Source organism: Lygodium microphyllum, chromosome 11 (assembly GCF_053477565.2).
Source record: "Lygodium microphyllum isolate KBCC chromosome 11, Lygodium_microphyllum_v1.1.10, whole genome shotgun sequence".
Taxonomy (NCBI): domain Eukaryota; kingdom Viridiplantae; phylum Streptophyta; class Polypodiopsida; order Schizaeales; family Lygodiaceae; genus Lygodium; species Lygodium microphyllum.
The window spans coordinates 61,965,986-61,971,985 of record NC_141145.1 but is presented as its reverse complement, the minus strand read 5'-3'; positions in this window follow the sequence as shown (position 1 = coordinate 61,971,985).

Genomic DNA, 6,000 nt, shown 5'->3' with positions numbered 1-6,000 from the left:
GCTGTATCTTCCGCCTCTAGACTATAAGTGTTTTGAGTCTTATGATCATTGTTTATATGGTAGGAATACACAAAGTATGCATAAGAAGTTTGGTATGAAGCTCATGGATAAGCCTTTGGCTCTTGTTTATTTGGATGTATATGGTCCCATGCCTTGTTAGTCACTAGGTGGTGCAAAGTACTTTGTTGCCTTCATTGATGATTAATCACATAAGGTCAACACTCTTTCCCTATTAAGCCAAAATTAGATGTCTTGTCTACCTTTTAGCATTGACTTACTCTTGTTGAGAACCACTTTGGATATAGGCTAAAATGCATGGGATGCTATAATGAAAATGAGTATGTCTTAAAAAATTTAGAGCAATTTTGTGATGAATGGGGTATTAAGTGTTAGTTGACTGCCCCTTACACCCCTCCCTAGAATGGTATTGTTGAATACATGAACACGGAGATTCTTAGGAGAGTTTGCAGTATGCTTAGCCAGGAAAGCTTACCATAACGTTTTTGGACTAAGGCAGTTACTATTGCCATCCACTTGATTAATAGCTCCCCCTGCACTACTATTGATTGTGCCAGGTTGTTGCAGAGGAGATATGGATTGGGAAATCTCCATCATATGCTCATTTTCTCATATTTGATTGTGAGGCATTCTACCATGTTCCCAAGGACAAGCATAATAAGCTAGATCCTAAGTCCATGAAATGCATCTTTCTTGGTTATGGGGATGTAGGTGAGATGGGCTATCACCTATGGGATCCGTAGGCTCACTAGGTTATCCACAACCATGATGTAGTTTGCCATGAGAACAAGATGGATAAGTAGCTTGAGCATGTAGTTAAGGCACGCATGGTGATCTTTTAGGAGGAGATTCCTACTCTTGTATAGCTAGTAAACAACCTGCAATACAATTGATGCTCCAATGGTCCAAGATCCACTTGCTGTTATGCAGGATCCACCTATTTTGAGATGCTTTACTAGAGTTAGCTAAGCGCTTTACATCTTCCATAGATACTTATTGGATGTCCTCTTCCTTCTCACGTGAAGGTTAGTCAAGCTGATTGTCTACAGATTGATGAGCAGAAGGTCAAGATGGCCAAGATCCTTGATGCATCCTTAATTGGCAGTTTGATGTATGCCATGATAGCCACTTGTCCTGACATAACATTTACATTGGGCATTGTGGCACGCTATATGGCTACACGTGATAGACGGCATTGGGGTGCCATAAAGGGTATCATGAGGTACCTAAAGGGGCACAACAACTATGTGCATATGTCATGGTGGCTAGGATACATGAACCGTGGAGTACACTAACTCTGATTATGCAAGACATGCATATAGTAGGAAGTCTACCTATGGCTATATCTTCACCTTTGTTGGAGATGTTGTTTTTTGGATGTCTAGGGTATAGAAATGCATAACCCTCTCTACTACTGAGACCGAGTATATTGCAGCCACTATTGAGGCTTGCAAGGAGGCTCTCTAATTAGGCCATCTAGACCTTGGTACGAGTGATGTGGTCCCTACATTGCATTCGAATTCTATGAGTGCATTTAAGTTAGCAAAGAATTTGGTCTTCTATGCGAACACAAAACACATTGAGGTGTGTTACCACTTCATTAGAGGGGTCATTGAGAATAAGTTTATTGATCTTGTCAAGATCTCCACTGACTAAAATCCTACAGATCTGCTCATGAAAGACTCTCAATAGAGCATTCTGCCTTTATTAGGAAGTTGATGGGCATCGAATGAGATGGTGTCTTTTCTCATCCTGTTATACTTATGTATATTTGTACTTTGTCACTTTTTTCTCGTTCTCTCCTCACTAGTAGGCACACATTCACCTTTAAGTGGGAGGTTGTTGGGGGTAAAGACATATAACTACCCATGTATTAATTATGCTAATAGTACCTTCATACATGTACACTATAGGTGGCAAAGGCCCATCATTGTCACTTTATTCTTTATTCTTTCAATGACATTTGAATAAGAGAAGTCCGGTCACATATTTCGACCGTTGGAGTTTCCACATCTTGTGTGTACTTATCTCTTGCTCTTGCCCCCACCTTAGCTCTTGCTTCCACTCACGCGCTTCCACTTCGGGCTCACTCCCTTCAGATGTGAGTACTCCATGAGAGCTTCTATACCTATTATGCTTATTTAAACTAATGTTTTTAATTGAAATATATGATTGGATATGAAGAAAGGGAAAGAAGAAGGAACCAAAGCTAAAGCTTTGATACCAATTCTAAAGAAGAGGACTGAGAAGAGAGAAGGGAAGATAGAGAAGACCGTTGGAAGGAGAACGAAAGACTAGAGAAGGAGAGAGAAAGACAAAAAGAGAGGTAAAGAAGAAAGAGAAGACATGAAAGTTGTGAGGAAGGTAAATAGAATTAGTTTGCTATTTTTTTGGATGATCCCTAACTGAGTCACTTTACACCTTTTATACCTAGCCCTATGACTGATATTTTGCTCCTAACTCTCTTCCTTACAACATCTCTCGCCCACTCGCCAAAGCAATGTGAAATATCACTTGAACTCATATGATCAAAAAGAGAAAAAGAAACTAGTTAAACAAATTAGAAGACATGAAATTTGAAAAATGTTGTAAGGGATATATCCAAGGTTTGAACTCATGTAGCCTTGTATATATGTACACACTCAGAGCACTTGGGCTAGCGGCTACAACCACATTGACAAAAAGAAAAGGGACACGAATATATTATTTAATATATATCAAAGTATAAAGTGACAAAATACATCTAACCATTGCCCTTTGGATTGCCTGCATACTATTGTTAGGTTGTGTGTGCTTTTGTTTTGTTTGTTTGTTTGTTTTTTTTTTAGAGAGAGAGAGAGTGTGTGTGTAAACGCCCCGAACAACGTAGTATGCTTAACAATTATGATATTCGCTTGTTTTCGAGATTTAATATAAAAGAGAATGAACACTTAAAGCTGAAAATGAAAATTACTCACAAAATTACAGCCATGAAAATGTAAAAGTAATGGAGACAAGATTGAGGGTTGAAGATGGGCAACACCCCCCGAAGAAATGTATTTCTGCTCAACCCAAGTCCCTTAGGGAAGAGCTCAGTTACAATCAACCTGAGAGTGAGGAGAAGTAATTCTCACTCTCACAAGATCATGCAAAGATGTACAAACACACATGCATTATCTATTATGCAATGATAAGAACTGATTCTTTACAGTATGAGAGAAGAAAGAGGGGAAATCAGCCTTTCTCCATCGTTGATTAGCAGTACATGGATAGGGCTTGCTTCTTGTTGCTAAAATGGAAGAAAGAGCTCGACAAGGAGGTGCTGTAATGAATTTACAGGCTTACTGTCCTGTAAAACAACAGTGATAGAAGAGGGAATATGGAGGAATTTGATAATGGAGAAGTGGGGGATGATGATGGGGATGGATGGGGCCAATTTCTGGCTATCTGTGGTGGGTGCTGTACATGAGTTTATAGCAAAGAAAAATGATGCTGAATGAAGAAAAACAAGCTCTTATTTATAGGAGAGGGAAGAGCTAGTACAAAAGGGGAAAGTGGAGTAGCACAAGACAAGTGTCTAGCCACATGTCATGAGATGTGACAAGTGGTGGGACACTTGGAAACTTGTGTGACAAGTGTCTTGACACTTGTCTCTTCTTTATGGCCTTCCTTTTTGGGTTGAATACTGTCAAGAATAGAAACAACCAAATTTAGTAAGCACAGTTAGAGTACAGAACTTACTATTTTTAGAATGACATTCCTATTTTTTAGGACTAGCATTTTTAAGCTAATTCGAGGCTCCTAAAATTTAGGGACCTCCTAAAATTTAGGGATCTCCTAAAATTTAGGGACCCCCTCAATATGGATGTCATATGAAAGCTTTTTCCGTGTACATCGCAAAAATGGTATCCGAATCTTCATGTGACTTTCCTAAGCAAAGAAATGTGCATTTCAAGCTTTCAGCCCACACATGCACATTATACAAGCATTTCATGATCATGCCATCTTGTTGATTGTAACTGTTTGTTTTGGTGGATCTAGCCCACACTTCAAGGCATCAATCCTTTCTGTGTGCGAGTCTAACCCTGATATGCATGAGTTCTAGTCACAAGCGCCCAATCGGGCCATATAGGTGGAAGTGTGAACTATCTTTTCTCTAACCCACCGCGTGGGTCCACCATAACCTGTGACCACTCATCAGTGGCCAGCTCCAATGCACTTTTCTTTATATCTAATTAGTGCAAAGGAAATAAATTTAATAAATCATTATATAGACAAATTAATGAAAAAAGATACAAATTCTATTTCTATAGAGTTGTGACAGCCCTCTGGCTTTTATTCAGCTGTCCTCAGCTGAAAAGCTTCTTGATATTACTGTAGAATATTTGGGTAATCCTTCATGAATTTTTCATCTACCCACTGTGCATCTGTTGTGGGTAGATTCTTGAATTTTAGTAAGAAACAAAATCTTTTTAGGTTCCAAGAGTTGCTCTGTTTCTTCAACTTCTGGGGGATCTTTAGTAATGGGTTCCTTTGGTTCTGGTCCTATGTAAGGTTTTAGCAAACTTACATGAAAAGCATTGTGTATTTTTCAATGAGTAGGAAGCTCAAGTCGATAAGAAACTTCATTTATTTTCTCAATCACTTTGAAGGGTCCAAAGTATCTACTGGAGAGCTTTGGAAAAGATGAATTTTGACTAGAACCTTGTTTGAGCCAGCTTTTATCAAACTTTAGCAAGACATATTGACCTTTTTCAAAATCCAAAGGTCTTCTTCGTTTATCTGCTTGCTTCTTTTGTCGCTCTTGGGCAACTTTGATAGTGGCTCGAACTTGAACCATTGTGGTTTTTAAATCTGAAGCAAACTCATCAGCAGCAAAAATCTTATCGTTAGTGCGAATAATTGGAGGAGGAATCACTTTACCCTGTACTATTTCATTTGGAGCTTTCCCTGTGGATGAGTGCACTGTATTGTTGTAAGCAAACTCCAATAATGGAAGATATTTCTCCCATTGTGACTTATGTTCACTAACATAAGCTTTCAACATATCCAAAAGGATGAGATTCATCACCTTTGTCTGGCCGTCAGTTTGAGGATGAAAAGCTGAGGAGAACTTTAAAGTGGTTCCCAAATTCTCAAATAAAGCACGCCAAAAGTTGCTTGTGAATTTGGAGTCTCTATCTGAAATGATCTCAGAAGGCATACCATATAATCTGAAGATATGTTGAATGAAAAGTCTTGCAGCTTGTGCGGATTTCAATGTTTTATGACATGGAATAAAATGTGATTGTTTGCTGAATCTATCAATTATGACCCAAATCATATAATGACCTTGAGGTGTTCTTGGAATACCTGAGATGAAATCCATTGTGATAGATTCCCATGGATCTTTGGGCACTGGAAGAGGTTGCAACAATCCTGGAATCTTCTGCCTATCATATTTAAATTTTTGGCATACCAGACAAGCCTCAATGAAGTTATGTGTATCTCTTCGTAATGTTGGCCAATAAAAGTAGCGCTCAATTGCACTTAGAGTGGTTGCCCTCCCTCTATGCCCTACATAAGGGGGTTCATGACTTTCTTTAAGCACCTTTTGTCGAACATGAAGAGTGACACAAAGGCGATTGTTCATGAGAAGGTAACCGTCTTTGATGGAATAATCTGGATGAGAACCTCCTTGCTGTAAATTTGACCAAATTGCTGCAAAATCAGTATCTTCATCATAAGTATTCTTCATCGTCTGAAAATCTTCATGATGAGCTACTGTAATAGTTGCAATGCGAGGCACTCTAGAAAGTGCATCAACAACTACATTTTGTTTCCCTGGAGTGTACATAATTTGAAAATGAAACATAGACAAGAAATTTTCCCATCTTGAATGTTTCTCCTGCAAATGCTTTTGAGTCTTGAAATACTTCAAGCTTTGATGATCAGTTTTAATAAGGAATTCATTACCTAAAAGATAGTGTTTCCATATCTTTAAAGCATGAACCACTGCTAAGA